The 27477-nt window shown below is 32.7% G+C and overlaps 1 protein-coding gene across 3 annotated transcripts in view; it reads left to right on the forward strand.

Moving 5' to 3' along the window:
• The first annotated feature begins 946 nt into the window (after nucleotides 1-946).
• The window catches only part of LOC129749077 (uncharacterized), a 122574-nt gene continuing 96043 nt past the window's right edge, over nucleotides 947-27477 (forward strand). For 2 of the 3 annotated variants that reach the window (XM_055743924.1, XM_055743926.1), the window contains exon 1: nucleotides 947-1177. The gene's annotated coding sequence lies outside the window, so the exon portion shown is untranslated. The remainder of the gene's footprint in view (nucleotides 1178-27477) is intronic. The other variant, XM_055743925.1, reaches the window with a different exon arrangement.

Below are 27477 nucleotides of genomic sequence, written 5' to 3' on the forward strand. Positions count from 1 at the left end.
TTAGGCTTAAATTTCGTTGCATTGCAACAAACGACGATATGTTTCGATAGAAAAAGCCTTGATCTTTGTAATGAATGGATAGAATAGTAAAAAATTGAAACATATAATTTTTTATTTCAAGAAATAGCATCGCCACTTCCCAAAGCGGTTCAAAATTGGTCCGTTACGTACCTTTTATACCGAATTGTATGACACTGTTCGGATTATGAGTAGGTTTTACGTTGAGTTTCTGTCATATTGTGTCACATTTTAGATTGCATGAGGACTTTCCCTAACAATTATTTTAAAGAGAGAGGAAGTCATTGTTGGTCCTGAAAACCATCATGTAGGTACTTAATGTTTTAATTTATTTTTTAAATTTACAATTCATGTTTAACGCTGTTCAACCACTTCTTGTTTCTTTTTGTGTTCTGTATAGAAGATGCATTCAATTGGATGAGTTTCTAATTTCGTTCGGCGACCGTTATTCAGTCTATATAGAACTTGGAAAGCACTCATTTAAATTTTTACGGAACTTTTGATTGCTTGGGTTGCATTTAATCAAAGAATCGGTCAAAGTGGTATAATTCGATACAGGATTGGGAAGTTTTTAGATAATTATTGGAGAATGATAAAATCATTATATTGTTGATTTTCCCAATACTGAGCTTTCCGTCGCCAAGTGAATGTATTCAACGAGAAAATGAACGTTGGATACTCTACATAAACAGCGTGCTCTGAGTGAGCTGGAGTCTACTAACCGGAGAAGTAAAACCTAAACACGTTCCTCCTTTGAAAAAAAATCGTTAAAGCTCTGGGATGCAAGCAAGCAAGGTAGATATGTAGGTAACGTAAGTCTCTCTCCGGCTCCGGGACATTCATAGCTTAGTTTCTCCGTCAACTTATTTCGTCTTTCGTCGTTCGGAAGAAATTGTTGTTGGTATTCATTTCTCAGTCTTACCGAAAGCACCGTCGCCAGCGGACACAGAAAAATCTACTTTACGCGAGTGAGGCGTACGTACGCGCGCGAAAAATATTCCACTTATTTTACCTGCCCGTGCGTGCCGTCGTCGTTGCTGTTCCATTGCAATTGAAAGTGTTTTGTGTCTGTGTGTTTCGTTTGGAGCGGATGTAACCCCGAGTGCAATCTGAAGATTTTATAATTATAGGGTGATTTTTTTTACTGTTTTTAACGAACGTAAGTTTTGTTACCTTCAAGCATCATCATTGTTCTGCGATGATCTTCTACTGAGATGTCCTGACATTTGCCGTGTATTTAGAACCAGTGACATTGAACGTGGGGCTTCATGAGCGCCTTTTCGTCGTGCGGCTCCAAGTTGAGGGGGAGTGTTTTGCGTGGCAAAAATGCTGTTGGCGATGGTCCTCTGAGCCCAGGCTTAGGTTGGAATCATCGAAAAGTTCATGCTACGATTGGAATCGAGCGAAAAGCCGTCTTTCTGTTGGTGTGAATCGCACGAAAAAAAAACAGACGGAAAACAATCATCTTCTCTGCTGCGATTGTCGGCATCGACAACAGCTGCTGTGATTGAGATTTGGAATCTCGAAGATATAAATCCATGCGGGGAAGAATTCGCTTAGAAAGTTGGTGTTTTTTTCTCTAACATTTTTTTTCAGTGGACTATCGAATTGTGAAGCTCAAGAGGAGTGTATTACGATATGAAATCCCACTCACAATCGTGTTACAGCTGAATTGAAAATTATAAAATGTTTATCGAAAATAGTCAGGTGCTCAAATTAACGGAAATATATTAAAGTTCCACCTAACAGTAGTCAGCATATCCAAACGTTCGGAATAAGTGGCCTGAAATAGTTCGGATATCGAACCTTCTCAAGACCATGTGGTGCCAGCTCTCGGATTAACGTTTTACAAAGGAATGACACGAACGAGAAGTGTCTACTAACGCTAGAAAATTACGCCGAAAGCTATCGCCCCGCGAGTGGAAGCTGGGACGCCGCAAAGAAGCAAAAGACAACCGACACAGAAGAAACAGAAGAAGAAATAATGGTAGGAAAATCAATCACTTAATTGAGATTTGGTGCTTTACGTTCGGTTCGGTGTTGCCGAGCTTTTTTTTTTCATCAGCAGCAGTGGGAGACTTGAATGACCGAATAGAAGCGAGAGAGACAGAGAAATACATTGCATTGGGGGATTGAGCGTTTTCGATTCATTTTTTTGCTCCTTCAACTACCCAGTTTCAATGACTTTGCTTGTAATCGAAATAGAAAGGGATTAGCTTAATGTTGCTCCATTTAATACCGAAGTGAGGAATTTATAAATCGTGGAAACACAATTAGTTGAACTATTTATTACTGAACAATGACTCTCTGGGTTGGATCTCGAAATCGTCAGAGTTGTCGCCAAGTCAAATATTTTCTTTAAGAACATATGTATATATTATGCGAAATTCTCAGCATATGAATATTCTTTTTGTATTGAATCGCTGGTTCGACTGAAGTCCATTCGATGACAGCAAACTTATTCGAATACATTTTAATTATATTAAATTTGGAATAGATTAGAAAAAAATACACGATTCAACCCGACGATCTAAAGAAAATTTGGCTTTAATTTATTTTTCTTCGGTTTGGAACTTTGAGTTTTAAAAACATTTTTTGAAATAGGAATATCGAATTCTCAATCCCCGTTTCCATTTCTTATTTTCAACCTTTGATCTTGGATAAACAATTTCAAACGTGAGATTTTCTATAAATTTTAGTTTTTGTGACCAAGGTTGCCGAAATCACAGAAAAATCTGTATAATTATCGAATTGTGAGCAAAATTTCGTCACAGATCACAGAATTTTTAGAATTTTTACAGAATTCACATATTTTCTTAGTTTTATACAGATTTCCAAAATTAAAAATTTTTATTTCACTTTCGACTTTTTATTTCTGAATCTTATTCATGGAAATATGAAAACAATGTAATGTATATAAATTTTCTTCTATTAAAACTATAAAAGGTTTCCAATTTGTTAATGTTTTTCATGATTACCCAATTAACTTTCTAAAAATAGCCTCACGGAAAACCATCACAGAGTTTTAGGTTTAAATCACAGAATTCGTGATTTTTTTTTTTTTTCAAAAAACACGAATTGAACTTCAAGACATTCAACATCATAAACACACTATTACACTAGTTTAAGATTTTTTTTTAAATCGTGAACTTCATTGATCGACCCAAATTTTTAATGTAAAATCGGGCGCTGAATCCGAAAATGAAATTCAAAAAAATATCAGAAGAACAGTTTTTGAGCTATGCTCCGAATATGAAGGTTTGAAAATTCTGAAAAAGTGTTTATAGGGTAAGTGTTCCTAATTTGGCATGTGTACCTAATGTTAACATAATGTCCGATTTTGACTGTTTTTGACGTTATTTTTCACTTATCACAATTATAAAAAAAATGATAATTTAACGGATCATGTGAACTTTTATTTTACAAACAAATTAGCTTTCTAACTCACAGGATTTTTCGTAAAATCCGGATTGTTTCAAAGTATGTCCAAATTGAATGGAATTGTTAGCAAATTTCTTAAAAAACACCTGTTTATAAATGGAAGATAAAAGCTGAATTTGTCAACCGATTTTTTTGAAATTTTTCGTCGAATTGTTTTTTATTATGATTTAAGTAATAAGTATGTTAGAACCATGTTTTTTTCGTGTAAAAACTAAAAATAGCATATGTCCACAATTAGGAACACTATTTTCACTGTGCTCCTAATTATGGACATAGTCAAAGTTTTGCAAACTATATCAAAGTCATAGAATATATTTGAAATAAATTTGATTTATTGAATTGTGTTTTAAATTAATTTTCAACGATCTGTTAAAACAAACTGTTTTGAACTAATAAAACAAGTTTTTTTTATTACTTCAGTGTACCTCAAAGCTAAAAATGTTAAAAAAATATTTTCGCCAGGTTGTAAAGAACGCGACAGAGAAGGAAACCATCAAGTTACAGGGAGCTTCTCAACGAGAACAGAATCGAAAGGGAAATTAAAAAACAAAATCTCAATAAAATACGTTGTATACCGTCATCTGGGGTATCATACCTGGGGTATAAAAACCTAATGTCCACAGATAATCCTACCGTTTGTACATCGAAAGTTTTAAGGTTTATGGGACATCAAATTAACGTTGTCAGAAAAATGGTTCCACCAGTTATTTTAAAATTAAAAAAAAAACATGCGATTTTCACCCTACTAAGAAAAAGGGGTAAGTTGCCAAAACCCTTTGTTATTAATGAAAAATAAAATAAAATAAAAAGTTTTAACAGTTAAAATTTTTGACATATTTGTGATGTCGTTACGCATGAAGCACGATCTGCAGTTATTTTTGATTTAGTTAGAATTAAAGTTTAATTTTTTTTTTTCAATAATTTTTTTTTTTTAAAAGAAAGCATAAGGGTGCTGTAAACATTTAGGGATAAAAAATACTGCAACTAATTTTACATCATGTTCTAGCATATGGGAACAAGATAAAAACTGTGAATCATTGATTTGTATGTCGATGCATTTTAGCCCAGACTGTTACGGAATTTTAAAAATATTTATTTTTAAAAATTAAATGATTGTCCGAAAAATTTTCTTACACCAACAGTATTGATATAGGATAATAAAATCAATATAAAGTTTGAAGGTAATATCATTTAGCCAATCCGTCACATTGTGTAAAGTTTTTACGGCATCAAAAATGTGAAAAATTCGATTTATTTGATTTTCTATGAGAAAAAAAACTGCAAAAAAAAACTATCTCACAATGTGAGAAAATGGCATCATCGTTTTGTTATCATTAAATGAAAATTTTATTACATTATTTTAAAATAAAAGTTAAATAAGTGTTGTGGTACACAAATGTTGCATCGAACCATGCTGTTGCATGATGGTCTTTTTGACTGTACTTATTTCTGTACCAACACGTGAAAAGGATGTATCTCCATATATGGCGAATCGAGTAAAACGCGTTTGAAAAAAAATACAACCGTTTTTTAATCGCTAATTTAAAATCACTTGAAATATTTACTTTTTATGAAAGACAAACGATTTTTAGAAGCATCTCCTAAATGTTAGAATAGAGGGATATCAATTTTCATGAAAATACAACGCACTATCGTAGATAGAACCTAGCTCACTTAATATTTTGTCTCCCTTGTTTTTACACCCTTTGCTATTTTCTCATTTCTAGCTTTAATTTTAAGCTCGCGTTCATTTGCAACTATGTTTTTATGTTGAATAAAGTGTTAAATCTTTACCAACACATAAAAAGGATCAATCTCCATATATGGCGTATCGAGAAAAACGCGTTTGAAAAAAATACAACCTATTTTAAATCCCTTATTAAAAATCACTTGAAATTTTTGCTTTTTATGAAAGACAAACGATTTTTAGAAGCATTCTCTATGTGTTAGAATAGAGGAATATCAATTTTCATGAAAAAACAACGCGCTATCGTAGATAGAACCTTGCTCATGTAATATTTTGTCTAGCCTGTTTATACACCCTTTGCTATTTTCTTATTTTTAGCTTTAGTTATAAGCTCGCATTCATTTGCAACTATGTTTTTATGTTGAATAAAGAGTCGAATTGATTATTTTGAGTTTGTTTGCGGAGTAGTAGCAAAAAATTGTTCCGGAGTAAAGGATGTATATCCATGTGATGGCAGTTCTGGTTTCAGAATGTTTATAGATCCTTTACTGAAATTGATTTTTCAATGTAACGGGATATTATTTTCTCAAAAAAGTTTTATTGCTAAGTAGGGCAACTGTTGGCCTATCATGAGGTGCTGAAAATGATTTTTGTTTACTTTTGGAGATAGATCCTTTTCACGTGTTGGTACAGATTTGTATCCTTTTCAATGAATTTCCTACTTTTTGAAATAAAATAAATGTATCAAATGGAAAGGTAAAAGTTTGAATTTTAATTAGCTCAACATCCACTACTTTCTTCAAAACTAGCGTAAAAGAATATTGTGTAGGATTTAAATAGTCCTTATTTCTCTATTCATATTCCAAAAACGTTGTAAAATTTATAAAAAAGTGAGTTTTGAGATTTTTCTCATTAAAGTATTCAAAAAAACAGTCCAGTATGTAAATCAGGAACAAATAGTGTAGTATTGGGTACCCGGATACATTTTTCCTCATATGTTAACATTAGGAACACCCATATGTTAATATTAGGAACAATTAGTGCCAAATTAGGAACATCGACACACTTTATAAAACATGATATTTTTCGTAAATCAGAGCTTGATATGATTATTTCAAACCAAAACAGAGTTCAGAAAAAAAATTGGAACTTAGTTACCAAAAAATTGTATATCTAAGTATTAAAGATTCGGCGTTATAATATCAAATCTAAAAACCTCTGACAAAATATAGCGAAATTAGGCTCACTTACCCTACTTAGATTCATATATCTCGGACTGCATGGCATGTATGAATCAAATGAATCAAATTCTTTTTTGCATATTGAAGCTGAATAAATTTGGCTTCTTCTTGGCGATCTTCTGATTACCGTTTTTTGTGATCAACAATATTGTTGATATTGGTGAATTTATAATTGATAAATAATACAAAAATGTATTTTTTAAAGGAAAATTTGGTTTTACCGACAGTTTTAGACTCGATAGTAACATTTTAAAAATCTAACTTACTGTGAATTTTAAATGTCTCTTTAATACAAAGATTTCAAGTGGTTATTTATCAAAATCGGTGGAAAACTCATTGCGTGTTGGACGACAATTTATGACCAAAACACTACCTTTGAACTGCGATAACTTTTTAGTTTTAAGTCCAATTATGTTACAGTCTTCAGGTGTACCAAAAAAAAAATGCTATGCAGTCCGCGATAATTAAATCGAAGTACAAATCCTTTTTTAAATTTTCCAAAACTTCATATTCGAAGGGTAAATCAAAAACTGTTATACTGAGATTTTTTTGAATTTCATTTTCGGATTCAGCGCCCGATTTCACAATAAGAGTGATCTTCAGCATACATAATTAAAAAATGCAGCAAACTAGTTTTGGTTGATTTTACTGCCGAAAAAGCAAAAAAACATTTTTGGAAGCAACTCATTCAGTCCTGATTTAGCGTAACGAGTTTCAATTTTGTATGGAGATTTGTTTGGGAAAACAAAATTTTCATTAAAATACCAACAAAGACGTACTGAAAGTTAGAAAAAATGAAAAACCACAAACCTAATTTGTACTCCAGAAAAGATATTTGTTGTTATAGAAAAAATATTAATAAATATATTTTTTTTATTTTAGCGTCTTTCACTGCTAAATTCAAAGCTGGTTGACAAAAAATCACAAAAAAAAAACTGCTATGCATAGCAAATGAGTTTGTTGATTCAAATAGCAATTTTAATTTTGATATGATGATAATTTTTTCCATGAAATACTAAGCTTCTTCTCATGTTAGCACAAAATAAAGATTAAGAATATGCAAAAACAATTATTAAAAATAATCTTTATTTCAAGCTCATTTGAATTTTCTGGATGAATTAATATGCAAAAATGTTTCTTCCATACAAAATTGAAACTGGATACCCGATTATTTAAGTCATTTCATATTTTAGAGTGATGCTAGGCAACTCAATTGGTATCGAAACAATATATGGGAGCAATAAGTCAACTTTTGAAACGGTCTAATAAATATTATCTTATTGCTATTTTTTTTTTAAATTTTCATCACAACCTCTAGAACACTTTGATAACGGCTTTCTTAACGCTCTATATTTAGCTATTTTGTTTTAATTTGTTTACTCAACAACAACAAAATAAAAACCATTCGAGAGTGAACACACCAAAAATGTTAGTAAAAATGATTTGTTTAAACACATGGTGGATTTGATTTAAATCGAAGTGATTTAAATCACGATTTAAATCACTTGATTTTTATTAGTGATTGAAATCAAAGTTTCTCAGTGAGTAAAAAAACATGAAATTTAGTGAATATGGAATGTTTTTTTTTTCATTTTTCCACGTTTTTAAGCATTGAAGGCTTATTCATCCTCTCGGGAATTTAGAATTATTTTTTTTTCTTGCCCTTGTGGATATTCCGCAAGTTGTGATTGAAGAGGATGCCGAATGCATGTCCACCTAGAAGTGGGTAGGGGTTTGAAAAATGTCCACGTGGTGGTCATACTTCATAAATATCACTCAAATTTAATTCAATCAAAATATTTTGATTGAAAATTTGGCAAGTTGGCATTTCAATCAAATTACCCGAACAATGTCCGCTCAAGTCTGCTCAAAATCTTTTATGTTCATTTCTTTGAAGCATACTGAAGCAAATTTTCTTTTCTTTTTTTTTTATAAAATCATCTGATGTTTTATGTTTTTGCTTAAATTTCGACGTTCAACGTTTTTTAAAAATTATGAATTAGAATTTACTCTATTTGTTTGATCTTTTGATGTCTCTGAACCGAGAGAAGAAAAAGCCTGAATGAGTGCTAAATCACAACTCGTAGTCCGTCTTTTAAAAGTGTTTGGTGAATTCCGATAGTATTTTCATTCAGTAAAGGAATTGCTCATTTGCTACTAAAATTAACCACTGAATTTTAATTTTTTTAATGTTTCCAAACTATAAAATTAGACGGGAAAAGTGGAAAACATGCATTACAAAAGAGTAAGTTTACGAAGGAATATAACAAAATTTTCCAAGGCAATCGTCAATCGTTTCGAGTCGTTAGATACAAAGTCGAATCGATGTGAATTAAGTTTGAAAAGCATTGGTCTTTGATCAATATTGAAAATCATGAATAATGAATGTTACATTTATACAGCCTGTTTAACAACTCGGCTTTATCACATGATGGAAGACCCTTCGGATGCTAAAATATTTCCCTCAAATGTAATTTATAGAACAAATCCTCTTCAAATAAAATAAAATCTGATTTAAATAAAAAAAACGATCAAAATCAACGTGTGCTATTTTGGAATAAATATTTCTGAGTTTACTGGCTTATTTCTTATAATTTGAAAATACTCATGAAAACGTTAGCAGAAATTCAAAAATCTGGATAATTCTACGGATTCACTTTGACATCTTTCACATCTTTGTGATACTAAGCCGATCTACATTTTGATACTAATTCTTAATGTGGAGTTCCGGTATCGAAATTATTTCAAAGGAATATGAGCTCAGATAATACATTCTTGAATGAGATTGAGTATTCAGATGTTGACTTTATATTTTTATTTCCAGATCTATTTTTTTTTTCATTATTTTGATTGAATTTCTAATTTATGGTTTTCAGAATATGTTTCAGAATATTGATAAGTGTGATCGTATTTTAAATTGAGTTAAGTTCAAACTACCGACGTTGAATTTTCATATTTATGCCTTTTATTCAAGAATTTCAATATTTGAAAACCAGGTTTAAAGTAAAAAAAATGCACAGGGTGACAATAAAGTTCCCGTACTTTTTAAAAATGTTTCAAACCCGTTACCCTGCTTACTTATTCATCAAATCGAACCTCTTGATCAACTATTGACACCCTATGGAACCTTAGCAATATCATTAAAAAAATATCCAGATTGGATCGAACCTGCCTCCCACGACCTCAATACATTCTTTTAGTCAGTTGCCTTCGACGATGCTCGTTCGCACTTTTTCCGTAAATGATGACGTTCCAAACTTATGTCGGTTAAAATTTGGGTCATCTCCGGTACTTCCTCTTGAAGCTGATAGTTTTTCCTACAAGATGGATTACATGGGATGTTTTTTACACTCAAAAAAACCCCACAGAGGTCCTTCGATATTTTTTATGAATAAATAAAATATGTTTTAATTTTTTTTTCTTTTGTTGTAGAATTTTCCTGCAGTTTTCAAAATTTAGGCGTCGGTTAAGAAAACTTTGTTAAGAGTTTTAGTAGCCAGCATCGTCGAATAAATGGTCCACTTTCTGAAAAAAATGTGTGGAGATCCAAGGAAGGTTGTTTTAACTATTCTTTTATTTTTCAACCTGGTTATGAATATTATAGGTATTACCTAGTTGTTTGGAAGATTCAACTTGATACTGAAACCAAAAAAGTACGGTAACTTTATTGTCACACTGTATTATTTTTTTTATGTTTGGGGATCGACTGAGTATGTGTTTTTCTGGGGAAATTCCGGTTTGATTATTTCCCTTAATACAGTGTGGTTTGCAGTCTATTTTAGAGCAAAAACGACTTCTTTTATGTATCCAACATTTCAATCCGTTTTTGATCTTCTTCAAGGACTAAAATTGTATTTTAAAGTCATTTTTGACCGATTACAAAATATTTGTTGTGAGATGTTTACATAAAAAATTTCGTTTTCTTGTTGTTGTTGAGCTGTATATTTATATGTTTTCTTTTTTAAAGTTTCCGAATTAATTCGTTTTGTATGACAATAAGGTATAGTAATTGACTTACTGTGTGGTGTACTCTTTTTAGGTCAACATATCACAACAAATATTCGGTAATCGGCAAAAAATATCTTTAAAATACAATTTAAGTTGCTGAAGAAGATCCAAAACAGATTGAAACGTTGGATACATAAAACAAAAGTCGTTTTTGCTCTAAAATAGACTGCAAGCCACACTGTATTAAGGAAAATAATTTTCAAAAGCAGACGCTGTTGATATTGTTTGGATTCAGAATCATAAACTCAATGCTCAGAGATCCTTAAACAAGACAAAAAAAATAATTCAGACATCAATCAGGATTTTAAACATAAATTTGTTGAAAAGGTTTTCAAATTTTCATCTAGAACTCGAAATGAGTTCCAAATCAGAAAAATAGAGTTGAGTTGAGTTACACGATGCACATCAAATTATTGCTTTAACCCTTCTTTTTCTTCATCTTTTATCAAAGATTTAAAAGTTATTAGTTTCATTTTTATCACTACTTTCAAACAAAACAAACGCCAGGTTTTTTTATTGTAAATTTTACATTGTGATTTCTTTTAGATTTTGATTATCAAAATTATCTTTGAAATTAAACTTTATGAAATTCTATGAATAAAAGCTAAATAACAAACCAGAATACACTTTTCTGCGAGTCACGTGACATGACTCGTAAAATATAATATTACCTCTCATTCCTGACTTCAGTAAGCGTTGAAGTCGAGGAATGTCAGTGAGGATGAACTTCTTTTGCATATTGAGGCACATTTGATCTCACGTTTCTTGCCTGAAACATTGCCTGACAGTATTCAAAAGTACAAGGTAAAATTTGGCCAGTCACGTCACGTGACTTGCAAAATAAGGCTCAATATCTAATAATCAAATCGGGCAATTTTATATAAAAACCTGGCAAAATCCTGGCATTTGATTTCAAAATTAACGACCAAAAATCCGTTAATTTCCGGACAAATTTGGTCAAAACCCAGAAATTACTCAATAAAAATTAAGAAACAAAATGTAAAAAAAAGTAAAAAAAAAAATATTTTTTTTATCAAAACTAATCGACAAATTTTCAATCTTATTGGCTTCCGAAAAACCTTTCATGATTATTTTCATAAAACATGCTCTGAAAATTTAGTTTTGGAGGCATAAATAAAAAAAATTTCAACACAATTAGTTTTTTTTTCAAAAAAGTGAATAAATCCGGGTAAAATTCGGGCATTTTTCTATGAAATCCGGGCCGGATTGTTCCCAAATTTTGTATTGAATAACCGGGAAAACCCGGCAACCTTAGTCTAACTAGTAAAGAATGTTTGAAGTTCTTTTCTCTTAAAAAGCGAGCGATGAGATCTTCCCAACGTATAAAACTCAAAGTTTGGTAGAACTCGAAAACCGATGAAGCAAATGAAATCAGATTTGAAAAAATCAGGGATTTTGGGGTCTGAGAATGCTGCTGCTTACGGTAGTTGAGACCCATACTTCTATTGGAAGAAGAAAAATGAAGAGGCTGGAATATGTATCATGGAGCACAAATTTCGTCATAACTCGAAAATTAAACAAGCGAATGCAATCATATTTGGCATAAAGAGTTTTCGGTTACGAAATATAATTCTTAGATAGTTTGAGACCTCTTAACTTTTTTGAGAATCACACCTTTCATTTCACATTCATAGAGATCGGGTTTCTTATACAAATCCGCTAATCAAACGAAAAAATCATAAAAATTTTTTACTCTTTATTAAGGCATTGATATGAAAATTGAAAAACGGATGTTCTGTGAAATGAACAATTGGTTATGAGTATAACAGATTTTTGTGGGACAGTCAATCGTTTCTGCGAATTCAGAACGCATAATAGCTGTTCATGTTGATTAGATGAAAAATTCTTACAGAACATTCCCGAGAGTTTGCAGACTTTGTTATACTATAATTTTGATTTTATCCTATGACCATTGGTTTAGAATAGAGGATGCTGATACTGTCCTGTGATATGATCATTTATTATTATTTTCCTAAAAAAGGTTTCCAATGCTTTTGGTGATTCCTATTGTAGAGATCATTCAGCATAATTGAAGAAATAAAAAAAAAGGTCGAATACCATTTTAATTCGAAATTTCAAAAGTGTTCCACTCTCTAAACCAAGCAAATGGATAACCGAAACTGCCAACCAGGGAACCGTCGACAGCTTTCCACCATTTGGTGACGACTTCAAATGCAACTGACCCGTTTCCGAGTGCGCGTTTCACACTCCCATAAATCCCTGACAGAAAATGAAATTGAAACAAAAAAAAATCGGAACCACGGTCGCACCATTCCCACATGGCGGGTTCAATCCTGGTTTAGTTTCCGCTTTTTTTGAAGTCAACCACGACGACAGTGGCCCCAATTCATCATCATCATTGGGGTCGTCGGCACTTCGACAGCCGAGTTCTTTGGCCCCACGATTTAAGTGGTTTTAATGTGTTTTTTAGCGCTGTCTTCATTCGCGAAAAAAACGGTGGTCTGCGGGAAGCTACATGACACCTTGAGTAAAATGGGTGAACTTTTGTGAAGTTTTTTTTAAGGAATGTGTAGAAATTGGCTCGTAAAATACATTACAATAGGATGGTGATGTGCTAATTACCCCTTTAGACCTTGATAATCATTGCATTGAAATTTTAAACTCGATAACCGTTTATTTATGGTTATTCTAAGGTAACCATTCCGTTAAGGAATAACCATTGAACTCTGTTATATTGATATGTTCATTAACTACTCAACATTGGAACAGAAGAGCAGTAAAAATATCACTCTTAATAGTGCTTTCCAAAAGTGTGGTACCCGAGAGATCTCACTGGTGCTAATTAATTCGACTCTATTATTGCCATCTTGATAGCGCGTAACCAACTATGGAGGAGTGATTAAAAAACGTTAATTACAGTTCCCTAGTCGAATAATTGTGCCCTTGTGGTAGCATCGAATATCTCAGTTTGCTGCTCAAAACGATCACAAATTCTCACAAATCCAACGAATTAGCAGCAGAGGCAAGAAAAACAATAATGAAATACGCGTTATGTTACACAGATTCCACAAAACGAACCGTATAAGGACCATCAAAGCAAATCGTGCCGCCTCATTATGTCACCGGTCAAGATCTATCGTTCAATTCATCTCTGGGTAGGAGCACATAGAGTTATCTAAAGAGTCAGCTGAGAAGAAAAAACAAACCGACATTAATGACAAATTCGGTCGACCAATTGGCCTTCATTAGCTCGGTGGAACGTGCTCGTGAAATATTTGATTCATTTAGTTCGCGTTTTAGAATGACTCTGACTGGCAATAAAATCCGGTCCTAAATAATAAACCAATGTTACAGCCAATTTCGCGTGGCGATTCCTTGGAAGGGAAGGTAACTTAATTTTAAAATCACGTCTCGGAAATGGCCCTAAAAACTCTTCGCCTAATTCAAGAGGCTTTCGAAAGATTGGATTTGAAGTATTCGGTTATTACCTAGATGTGTGTTTTCTGCGATCAAACTAATCTGTCTAGCTTCCACTCGTAGTTCGTAGTATTTCAAACAAAGTAAACCTGAACCTACTTAGTAAGGTGGCTGAGGAGGAAAACTATGCGCTTGTGATCATTTCCATCCAATTGACTTAAGCCTCTATTTTAGAGTTCTTACACGAGGTGACTAGGCCCAGATGGTCATAAAAGTGCTGTTGTGGCCTAAATGCTCTTGGAACTCGGTTAGCAGCGTCGGTTTTATTTTATGGGATTATGTATGGTGGTAACAAGACGAACCATAAACAAGTTGATCATTAGTATATCACCGATGTTTGTTACGCTTTGTAAGGAATAACTTAATTAGTTGATATTTTAGGAATTTCAGGATGGGCGCAGAACAATAATTATCAAATTTGGCAGTGCATTTTTCAAGTTTCAATAGTTCTAACATTGACCATTACAGAATGAGAATAATTTTTGTGCTTATTTCTAAAAATTGTTTTGTAAGAATTTACCAATCTAAATAGAATGTTTTGTCAACTTTCGTTTGTAGAAAAAATCTAAAAAAAAAAAATCCATTTTTGTCGTTGCATTGGAATCTGATTAATTCATCAAACCTATTAATTTAAATACAAAAATGATATTATGGTTTTAGGCAAGAAACATTAAAAAAACAGAAATTCCAGAAATTTTTAAAAATTAAATCCATATCATAATAATTTTAGGCATCACTGGAGGACGTTTCTGAACCTTTGATCCCTTAAGGGTACGAACACAGTGAGCGCGAAGCGAAGTTTTCATTCAACGGATGTACTTCGCAAGTTCGTTTTTGAAGGCCGGTCACAGTGCACGCGAGTTGCGAAGCGGTTCAACCCTGAATTGAACCTTCGACGTTTTGCAAAAATAAACACATGCGAAAAAATAAGTTTGAATAATCAAAAATGTGTGCGGCAAGGCTGCCGAAAAAAAATCTGTGTTTGAACAAAAAAATTCTGACTTCTGTGATTTTACCCAAAAATTCTGTCACGGTTTTTTGCAATGGTTTTTCCTTTTATTTTATTCAAAAATGCTTTTTAAGAATTAAACAATACATAAGGTTCGGTATGTAGAAACAAAAATGAAGTTTATTTTCCAGTACAAAATATTCAATTTTACCATACAAACAAACATTATTTACTCATGTAAATTTTACTTTAAAATTCTGCAAAAAATCATGGATAAGTTTTGAGTCAAGACGAAGCTTTTCAGACTCCAGGGTTTGAGAAATTCAAATAAGTCCCCAAGTCGACTCAGTCTACTGAATCAGTAGAAGTCGAATTTCGCTGTCTGTAAATGACTGAAAATCGCATGTAAAAATTTAACAAAACTAGGTTACAAGAATATACCTTATTATGAAAAAATATGGTAATAATATGACAAAATTATTACAAAAAAATACGAAAATCTAACAGAAATATGATAAAAATATGACAAATGTGATAAAAATATCACGAAAAAATGACAAAATTATGACAAAAATATAAATTTCTATGAGAAAAATGGGCAATAAAATTACAAATCCATGTCCAAAATAAAAAAAAATTAAAAAATGACGAATGTTAAAAATTTGACAATAAATCTAATAAAAACTGTTAAAACTGTAGAAAAAAATTGACAAAATAATGACAAAAAATTTACAACAATGACAAAACTAAAAAAAAAACATTGACAAAAATTTCACATAATTATGGAAATATGACAAATCTTACAAAAATGACAAAATTTGGCAATAAAATTACAGAAATCTGACAATACTATGACAAAAACTATATCTTCATGTCATTCAAGATTTATATTAATAATGCAATTGGCGGAAAATTACTGTAAAACAAATCCGGTACAACTGTGTTCGATGTTAACTCTTGGATTAGAACTCACGTAAACTGACTTGCCCACTGAGCTACATATATTACAAGTCCATAGTCTACATAGACTTAATTTTGTCATTTTTTTGTAACATATTATCAATTATTTTTTCGAATTATTGTCATATTTTGTTGAATTTTGTCATTTTACTGTAGTTTTTTTCATCATTATGTTATTCTTTCTACATAGTTTTGGCAGAACTTTGTTTTATTTTTATCCCATTCTTCATAATTTTGTCATATTTTTTTCATAGTTTTGTCAGAACTTTGTCATAGTTTTGTCTTTTTAATGTCCAATTTCTGCTATATTCTAACCACCTCAGTAATATTTTTTGAAAGTTTTATCATATGTTTGCCTGGTTTTTGCCATTTTATTTTATTTATTTTTTTGTTTTTATTATTATTACTAGCTGATCCCATCCGAACTCCGTTTCGCTTTCAACTTGGAATATGTCATGAACAGTTTGTATGAAAGTCAAATGCCAAACATTTTCCAGATGCACTTTGGAATTCATTGTTGAGTAATAATTGCAAAAAAAAATGGACGATCACTTTTTCTGCCATCTGCTACTAATTTTAAAATCAGGAATCAATTGACCATGCCAAAAAAACCCCGAGTATAAATTTCGACTCGATCGTTGCATAACAACGCCATTATTGTCAAAAAGTTAAACAGTTAAACCCTTCCTTTTATGAAATCTTTGATATCTGAAATCGATTGCCCTTCCCTCAAAACTCCCGTGTGCAAATTTTCAAAACAATCCATTGCATAATAACGTCAATATTGCTAAAAACAGTGAAAAATTAATTAATATGGACGACCCCTTTCGCCGACCCCTGGCAAAACATTTGACACTCGAAATCGATTGCCCGTCCCTGAAAACTACCGTGTGCAAATTTGCATCCCAATCCGATGTATAATAACGACAATATTGTAAAAATATTTAAGAGTAATATGGACGACCCCCTTTGCCGGCCTCTTACACTGAAATTAATACCTGAAATCGATTGCTCGTCCCTCCAAATTCTCGTGTACCAATTTCCATCTGTATCCGATGTATTTTAACGGCAATATCGCATTAACAGTGAATAGTTCATATGGACGACCTCTTCGGCCGACCCCTGACTTTAATTTGGATAAGTGAAATCAATTGTTTGTCCCTTATAACTCCTATGTGCTAATTGTCATTCCAATCCGATGTATAAAAACGTCAATATTACTAAGATATTTGAAAGTAATATGGATGACCCCTTCTGCCGGCCCCTTACACTGAATTTGATACCCCAAATAGATTCCAGGTCACTGAAAACTGTCGTGTACTAATTTTCATTTGAATCCGATGTAGAATAACGTCAATATCGCAAAAACAGCGAACAGTTAATATGGACGACCCCTTTGAATGACCCCTTAAAAAAATGACACCTGGAATCGATTGCTCGTCTTTCAAAACACTCATGTACAAATTTTCAACACAATCCGACGAAAAGTAACGTCAATATCGTGAAAAAAATATTTGTCTTGTATGGACGACCCCCTTCAGGAGGGGTCATCCGAAAATCTGAAAACAGTTTTCATCATTTCTGGTCCTAATGAGCATGCATGCCAAATTTCAGACCTCTAGCTCCTAAGACGGCTGAGTCTAAAGAGGTCAAACAAACAAACAAACAAACAAACATTCAGAAATTGCTTTTTATATATATAGATTAGTAAATATTATATGAAATATTTGTCCTAAATTTAGTACTGTCAAGTTTGTTTTTATTTTATTGTAGAATGTTATATAATAATTTTTCATATTTATTAAAATTTTGTTATATTTTTTTTCACGATTTCCATAGTTTTGTAATTCTTGTGAAATTTATTCAACTTTTTTTTCATATTTTTGTAATATTTGTCATATTTTTTGCATGACTTTTTACCACCTTTGTCGTACTTTATTAATACACAGTTCTATCATTTGTCACTTTTTTCTTTTGTCATTTAGTTGTTTCAGATTTTGGTCATTTGATTGTCAAATTTTGATCATAGTTTTTCATATTTTTGCCACAGTTTTGTTTTATTCTCGTCATCATTTTGTTAGGTTATAATTTTGTACATTTTTTCAGTGCTATTTCAGATTTTTTAATTTTTTAGTTTAATTTTTGACAGTCTACGGTCATTTTTTGGTTAAATTTTTGACATTTTACGGTCATTTTTAATCAGCTTTTTGAGCCCTTCTACTCAATACCCATATTGTAGTGGGTTCATTATATGTGATGTGAGCCTATTTGTGGTTTTCAGTTATTTACAACATTTTGAATTTAAGTGAATGCTGCTACCTTGGATTTCAAGATGGGTTCGGACAGCAAAATTCGTTCTTTCGTGAGCTTCTTCAACCTATAGACATACTGGCCCTTTTTTATAAATAATAGAGGAACACCGTTTATAATTTATAACATACTTTTTTAAAAAGATTTTTGAGAAATTATCATTTGCGATGGAAAATACCCCAGAGAATATTTTCAGTGTATGTCCGGATGAATGGATGGATGGATTCGCGCAATCGAGCAGGTTCTTCGCGCGAAGAATCGCTTGCACTAAGGCCGCTCGATGTTTTTTTCAAACTGTTTCATTGAGAAACGGGTTCCGCGCGTATTGGGATTTTGCTTCGCAGCTCGCTTCGCGCTCACTGTGTCCTCGACCTAAAATTTTAATTCATTACAAAGATTTGTTCAAGATCGCATAATGTTTTGACGGACGCTTTAAAAACTGCAAAGTTTCGGTTTTGGTTTAAAATGTCCATAAACTCTTTTATTTTATCGAACTTTTTTTAGAAGCCAACATTACTCGCGATCTTCGAGCGAGTTCACTATTGAATTAAAACCTTTAATTTAATTATCTGAGATAAATTTTTCAGTGTTGCCAAAATATTTAGAGGTGAATGGCAAGGTTCTAATAAAAATACAGAGAGAGAGATAAACTAGAAGCATTTTCGTGGAATGATAAAATATAAATTTTTCTCAAGGTTAGGTGAGATTTGATGCTTTATACAAGAAGACTCAACCTAAGATCAAGTAAGATCAAAAGATAAACGGTTCGTTGAGTACTTTTAGCGATATTTCTGCTGGTGTAGCGTTTTATAAGTCATATTAAAAGAAGATGTCAAAAGTTTGCTTCCTACCTGAAGAAAAACTTTAAGTCACATTTTGTTAAATTTTCCATCCAAAGTTAAGTAATTTTAAATTACTTTTTTTAAATTTTGTTAAGGTAACGGCATACATGTTTTGATACATTGTGCATACTTTTCTATAAAATTTCATCTTTGCACTCTGTGTATCGTGAGCTTCACTTTTCATAACTTTTGTGAAATGAGAAGCATTTTCCCGGAAAAGTGCCAAAAAAAAAAAATGTTCGAAAATGGTGTACTATCTCCAATATTTCGATTAGTCAGTTGACGAAAATGAGAGAAATAAACATTGGAGCGGTCTGAAATTCGATTCGGAAATATGGGGAGGAAAGCAGCTTCGTGCACAGAAAAAATCTTGGCAAAAACCGGGTCCGGTGGACAAAACTTTGATCCGGACAGTCTGGACCGGAAAACTGCCATTGTTGGAAATTGTTGAATCGAGTAAAGCTGCCTAGTAATCTAATGTGTACATGTGCAAATTTTTGTGACGTTCTGTCTTGTGATTTTTGAGATAGCGTCCAATGAAGAAGTTTTCGATTTTAAATTTTGGGCATCATGTACGCCATCTGTAATGTATACGATGAACCACCCTTACTTTTCAATCAAAGCTATTTTTTGAAAATGTTTTTATGGTTTCCGGAAGCATGACCTTCAAAATCACTCAGTATTTTTAATTTGATCAAAGTTATGACAGATTTTGCCGATTATCTTTCTTCGGCACATGATGAACATATTTGACTTTTTATGAAAACAGAAAATCAACTTTGTTAGACCTATTCAAGAGCTATGCAGGAAAAAGGGACGCATTTGCGGCAGTCTTTTTTGATAATTTAGCCATTCATTATGTCAATCGCTATAGAACACTAACTGATTTTCAGCTTCCACAGATCGTCAGCTTCCTCAAGAAAGATCTAGGTAGATATCAAATTTTTCAATGTTTCTCCTTGTCAATCTCCGAAAATCCAGGCCAGACTCGCCAACGAAAAGTTTCTGGCTGGAAACCTGCCCGGTGCCTGTCAAAGAGTTCGTTTCGCTGTCGATTACGATTTTTTTTTTTAATCTCCCCGCTAGCAGTCTAAATATTTAACACACGATTTGACCATCGTATTTTGTTAATTTTTCCAGTGAGCAGCATTTTAATCTCGTAGAAATAAAGTTAAGTCTGTTTTGGCCGGAAAAAAATTTTAAATCCTTCTTTTGTCATTTGGAGTTGAATCATCCAAACAAAAATTGTTTTGGTCGAATAGTTGATTTACAGCTGTTTTTGGGTGTCCCACTGGAATTTTCCCGGATTTTCTCGATCCTGCCAAAAAAATTATCTATCAGTTTCTGTATTGGACGCTATCTCAAAAACCATTTGACCGAGCTTCAATTAATTTGAATTTTTACGTACAGGCAAGTTCGCTAAATATTTTATTAATTTCCATCCATGTATTTAAAAGTTATTCTGTGATGTTTTCGTGAGTTTTATAAGGTTCTGTTCCTACCCGGCTGTCATCAACACCGTTTTCGTTATTCGTCTTATCTTGGATGGTTTTAGAAATACACAGCAACATATAAGGGGGTTCTTTTCATGATTTGTTCTCTATATTATTATGTTATATTTTTCCGCGGCTGCAACCAACTTTAAGGGGTCTTACGAACGCATATAAATATACGCGGCTAACCTCTCCTGAGGAAAAGTCATCTCGACCACATGGGGCTATCTAATGAAAAAGAGGTTTACTTTCTATTTACTCATCTTAGGCCCTATTGGAAACGGCACATCACGGATTCACACTTAACCCGTACCTCACCGTCGTTGTAGGCCTTCTAATATGCTGGCTCATGCAAGTTCTGCGGTTGAGGAATTTTTGACAAGCCGCCGCGCGGCCATAAGGTTGTTGGTAATAATTTTGAAAAATTGCCGCACGACAAATTGTTCGCAGCAAGTTCACAGCAGCGCAGCGACTGTTGAATTTCGAAGGCGGTGAAGCGCATCGAAAGTTTCACAAAATTCAGTTGCTCTACACCCCGAACGACGAACTATTTAGTAAGTAGTCATCGACCGGTTACTGTTACGGATCGTTGATTTTCGTGGGAAATCTTAGACCGGCATAGTTCCGATCTATGAGTAACCGACTTAACAATGAAACGTGAAACTCTCTCTCTCAGTCAGCGGTGACTTTAAGAATGATCGGCCAGTGTGTTACAAAGTTAAGTATCGCATTACAACCGGGCCCCGGAATAGTTGCTTCTTGGAAAGTTAATATCCCGTCGCTGTTGCTGATCATCGGCCAATAGATCTTGGCTCAAGATTTGCTCCATCAGAGCCCAACCAATTACGTTCATATGGAACAGCCACACACTATTAAGTTGAGATCGCAAGTGCTAAGGTTTGTTTTGTAACGAACCCCTGAGGAGGTCCAATCGGGTGTTGGATAGTTGTTGTTGTTGCTGGAACTGTCTCGCCACAACCAAACATATTTATACCGGTACCTTCTAGTCGCGGACACTGGAAGAAAAGTATATCGAAACGCCCTCGATCTATTACCTACCGAGTGAGTAGGTAACTTAAGCTATAAGCGGGTTAACTCCACTCCAAGATAGGCCATTAGGGTACCTACTTCGTAACTCCACTCTCGAAAGAGGTTGGCGCTGTTGCCCGGACAACTTTAGGCATAGAAGCGAGGTGTGTGAAATGGAAAGGAGCGAAATCCGGTTTTTCGGAACGAATGAGGTGAATGGAGAAAAAAAAATACAACCAACGACTAACTAATATGTACTCCTAAATAAGCTGGGACCAGGCTCTGCGGATAACCATTTACTAATGGAAAGTGTTTTTTTTTGCGTAAGAGAGATTTACTAAACGTTCTTTGTTGCGCGTTGTTAAGGATGCAAAAAAAAAACTAAACATTACTATTCCGGTGTTAACCACTCAATTAAAGTGAAAGTTCATTTAAAATATTATCTACTATCAACGAATAATTGAAATTCTTTGAAAAAATAAAATTTAATTAAAAACACCTTATAATAATAATACCATATTACCAATGCATTGCATTGGCTCAGAAAATTTCCTGCACGAAAATATTTTTTTACGCCCTTATGATATTTTTTTTGTTCTATAATCGAACATTTCTATTTTAGTCGAAACATCAGGTCCCATATACTCAGGAAGGTTTTTAGAACTCTATCCCCATTTTTAGGCCTTGTGTCCCAGGTCATCAGGTTACTTAGAATACTGATGATGATGATAATAGCCGGAAGGGCTTAGTCCACGAGAAAAATACCGTTCGATTTCGAAACAAGGTTAAGGGGAGTTGCTACCAAGAAGAACACGTGACTGCGGCTAACACTAGCAATGTGTGTGCACTGTGCACTAATGAATCTAAAAACGAAACCAAGTGTAAAAAACCCCTACATAGTCGCTTAGTTTCGGTACTTAGCATGATGGGGTGCTCGAGTTAAGCGCTTCCAACAGTTTAATGTCTCGAAACGTGAAACTTGCTAATGAGAAGACGGTTTGGTCAGCGGTCAGCGTCGAGCGGTAGAAATCTATTGACAATTTGGGCAACTGTTGTATAGGTACGGACTTTTAAACGTATGTGAAAACGTTTTGAGGATAACGATACTGTAGACTGAGTCGATTTGAGGTTATTTTCAAATTTCTCAAACCCTGGAGTCTTAATAGTTTTGTTTTGGTTCAAAACTCATTCCTGATTTTTTGCACATTTTTTAAGTAACGTGTTCATGAGTAAATTTAAACTTTAATATTGTATAGGAAAATAGAATATTTTTTACTGAAAAATCAACATCAATTTTGTTTCTTCTGTGGGTCCGAGCCTGCTAATGGTTTTTGTGCTGATTTATAAATTCTATAAAGAAAGTTTTCGACTGAACAACTTTGCCGAAGACCGTTGTTGCGTATCTTATTAGACAAAATAGTTATCAGGTATTGAATGGGGGCAAATTTAGGGTGGTCGGATTTACCGGTTTTTTCAAATCCGGTATTTCGGTATTTGCAATTTATAAAACCGATAAAACCGGTAAAACCGGTATTTTCCTAAGCATATCGAATTCATGAAAAAGTTTCGGCTTATTGCAGTAGTAATGGCATAAAATGCTCAGAATTTATAACGCAATAGATTTAACAACATTTTCATTTGAAAAATATGGTATTGTGTCCTTAAATTATCCCTTTGTAAAAAATCTATCATCATCCTCATAAAAGTCATAATATTTATCATCGTCATTTCAATATTATAATTTTGCTGTAAGGTTGCTGAAATTATAGAAGTTTCAAATAATTTTCAACGAATTTTTGTCCTGTATTCAGATTTAATAACAAATTTCACAAATTTAGTTACAGTTTTAAAACGGCTTTCATGAAAATGATATACAAAATATATATATTTTTAAAAACTAAAAGATTTTACGGTGAAAAAATTGCTTAATTTGATTAGGCAAAACACATAACACTGTGACAAAGTTTCTGGTAAACTAACAGAATTACAGATTTTTGTTGTCTAAAACACGGATGTTTTCCCCGCAACCTAGGTCGTGATCGCATTCTGTTTGCCTTTCTTCCAATAAAACGAACATAAGGGAATAAAATCAAGTCAAATTTCAGCAATAAATATAGTTGATTGGATTTGATAAATACGCTTTTTATAATAAAACTATTGCAAATCTATAAATACTTTGTTACTGCTTTGTCTGGAAAGAAAATGCTTCAACAGCGTTAAAACAAAAACAACAGAATTCCATCAACTACCTTGAAACTATTGATAGATAAATTTCTTATAAACATTTTAACATGTGTTTAACTGCTGACTCTGTTGAAACATTTAATGTTTTAAAAGGAAGTTTCTAATCAGCTATCAACAATTTTGGTTTTAAATTTAAAATTTGTGAAAGCCCGGCACCGTTGAGAACGATTTTGATCAACTTGGCCTCTTTATAGATAAAACTTTTTTTGCATCTTTTGACCAAATTCCAGTTTTTCAAAGAAAAATACGGTGATTATTGTGAAGCAATCTTATATTTCTTGTAGCTGTATCTTTTCTTCAGTCATTGTACACTTGAACAGTCTTTAAATGTTGTGGAGCGTTAGTTCGATAGCTGAACTGAAATGTGTAAAGTTTCATGAAAAAATATCATCTAAGAGAGAGATTGCAGCTTGTCAATGCTCTTATGAAGGCCACTATAGCTGTAACCCAAAAAGTTACATCGACAAGTTTTAGCAACAACCAAATCTCACATAAACCATGCAGTAAGGTTTAATGAGCTTAGATTTTAAAGCTGATTGAACAAAATTTAAGTATTTGTACCCATACATATTTGGTAAAAAAAACATTTAGCTGTGTCAATTTTATTTCAATGCTAAAGAACAGTGAAAAATTAACCGGAAATACCGGTTTTTTACCGTCTCAATAGCCGGTATTTCCGGTATTGGAAAATGGACGGTTTTACCGGTTTTACCGGTTTCGGTAAAACCGGTTAGACCACCCTAGGGCAAATCTTTTGGCATTCAAAAACAAAAAAATTAATTGACATCCTGCTGGGTGCCTAGCGAAGTACTGCATGACTACTTTTCAAGCAATACTTCGCGAGGCACCAGCAGTGATGCCAATTGAATTAATTGTTTTTCAATGTCAAAAGAAATACCTCTGATCATGGCCGTAGGAAGAACCGACTCATGGGGGGGGTTTTGGAGTCTGACTTTTACCAATGATTTTTCCTAACAAAGCACGAATAAAAAAAATTAAAACACATTATGTTTGTAACCAAATGATTATTACTTTTAAGTACTCATTAATAGTTTTCGTATTAAATCGTTACTTTAGAAAAGTGGCCCTTAACCTAAAAGGTAGTCCAAACTTTTATAATTATACCTTAAGAAACAAAATATGGAATTTGTTTAACAGTCCGGTAGATCAAACTTTTTTGATTTGAGCATAAAATAATTTCTTTTTAGAGTAGCTTTCAAAACTTTTTCAATACTCAAAACAAACAAGCCCAAACTCTTTTGCGAATTCCAAGATTATAACCTTTGATAAAAATAAATAAAATTTTCCAAAAATAATAATCAATAAAAAAATTTCGGATCAAATTTGCTTAATGCAAACTTGAACCAAATTTATGATTTTAGTTTGACATTTTGCTTTACAAAACTGCAATTAATAAACAGCGCAATGTTAAACGATACACCGAGAAAAAATAAAATTATGTGCAGATTTTTTAAGTGAAATCAGGTACATGTTTCTTTAACAGCAAATATTTTTTTCATGAAGAATCAATTCCGTAATGAAAACCTGTGAATGATTTTTTTTAAACTTTGGATTTTTTGCATAAAACAAAAACTAGAAAATTAACTTTAATTCTAATTTATATTTGTGATTTTCAGCTGAATTGTGTGTATAAACTTATTTTGATTAAAAATTTAAAATCTGGAATTCGAATTGATAAGCAAGTTTTTAAGTTCGTGTTCTCTTGAATTCCTCATTTACAAGCTAAATCTCTATCTGAATTTTGAATCTGCATTCTGAATCTGATTTCTGAAACTGATTTCAAAAATTGATCTTTAAATCTGTTTCTAAATTTCTATACGATTTCTGAAATGTTCCAAAAATACGATTTCCGAAACTTAATTCCAGATCAGAATTTTACAAGCCAAGTTTTAGAGCCTTCATTCATGAATATTTTATTTAAATTCTGTAGTTCTGAGTTAATCATAATTCATTATTTCAAGTATTCATTTTTAATCTGTATTGTGAATCTGTGTTAATTAAAATGTTAATTAAATTAAAATGTGAATTTCAAACGATGAAACTGAATCTGAGTTTTCAATTTTGGATCGCTGTTTAGAAGTTTTAAATGTATGAATTTTGTGTAAGAATTAAGAACTTCGAACTTCATTATAAAAAAATCTGGATACAGAATCAGAAATACGAAAACAGAAATACAATTTTTAGAATGAGAAAATGGAACCTGAACCTAAATGGGTTAATTAAAAATTTATTATTCAGACCAGAATTTCTATGAACAAGTGAGAAATTTTTTTAAACCTGTAGCAGAATTTTGAACTTTGGATGGATTTTTGAGGTTTTGGTATTGGTTTTTAGTCAAGATTGTTGCTGTTGAATGACTTAACTCTGTTAACATATTTTGTTTATCAATTTTAAATTTTGAGTGTAGAGAAGAATACCTCGTTTGCTTTTTTGGACCTTCATGGGGGGGGTTTAACCCCCAAAACCCGCCCCGTTCCTACGGCCATGCCTCTGTTAAACAGCTAATAACTTTTTTGCCTGATAAGATACGAAGATACTGTGTTCGAAAAAGTTGTTTAGCGGAAAATTTCCTTTAAAAAATTCATAAATTGGCACAAAACCCATTAGTAGGCTCGAGTCTACAGCAGAAACAAACATTATATTGATTTTTCAGTACAAAATATTCAATTTTTCTATACAAACCTAAAAATTTAAATTCACTCATGTAAAAGTTACTTAATATTTTTGCAAAAAATCATGAATAAGTTTTGAACCAAAATGAAGCAATTTAAGACCCCAGGCTTTGAGAAATTCAAAAAAGACCTCAAATCGACTCAGTCTACTATACAGGTCTCAAAGTAAAGTTAAAATATTTTTTAGTTTTCTAGATGGAAATGAAACTTTGGGGTGGTTCCATAAAAAAAAACTAATTATTAGAAGTCTGAAACACAATTGATTTTGATAAAACTTATGATTTAAAGAATTTTCTTACATTTTTCCTTCGTACCGTATATCGCACAATTTTCCCAGGACTTTTAATAAGGAGTATATTCCAAAAAAAAGAACACTTTGTTTTGTGAATAACTTCTGAATGCATGGATGAAAATTGATGAGTTTTTCAGTGAAGCTACCTAGTAATGTAATGTGTACGTGAACAAAATTTGGTGACAATCTGTCAAGTAATTTTTGAGATAGCGTCCAATATTTTTTGGGAAGAATCTAGAAATTTCCGGAGAAGTTCCGGTTGAAAACATAAAAACAGCTGGAAATCAACTATTTGACCAAAATTCACGAGGTAAATTGTTTAAGAAGTCTTAGAGGATCTAGTAGTGAGCATAAATTTGAAAAAGTGAAGATGATTGATTCCATTAAGTTAAGGGAATGTGAGACGTTTTTTCAAGCTCAATCCGGAAATTTGAATAGAGAAAGTGATTAAAAAAATCAAATTTATCTGATTGGTTTGTCTAGCTGACTTAGCTTGATTTCATTTGTTTAAGGTAGAAAACTTGCCCACCGGTAAAATAAACAAAATGCGGTGGTCAAATCGTGCGCAAAATATTCAAACTTCTTGTGGGGAGATATATTGAAAAAATTCGTAATGGACAGTAAAACGAACTCTTTAGCGATCACCTAGCAGGATTCCAACCAGAAACTTTTCGTTAACAAGTCTCACCTGTATTTCCCGGAGATGAACAAGGAGAAAAAAATTGAAAAAAATAATGTCTAGTACTTAAGGTGAGGAGGCTAACGAGCTGTGGAAACTGGAAATTACTCAGTCTTACTTAACTTTTGACAC

Source organism: Uranotaenia lowii, chromosome 2, assembly GCF_029784155.1.
Source record: "Uranotaenia lowii strain MFRU-FL chromosome 2, ASM2978415v1, whole genome shotgun sequence".
Classification (NCBI taxonomy): domain Eukaryota; kingdom Metazoa; phylum Arthropoda; class Insecta; order Diptera; family Culicidae; genus Uranotaenia; species Uranotaenia lowii.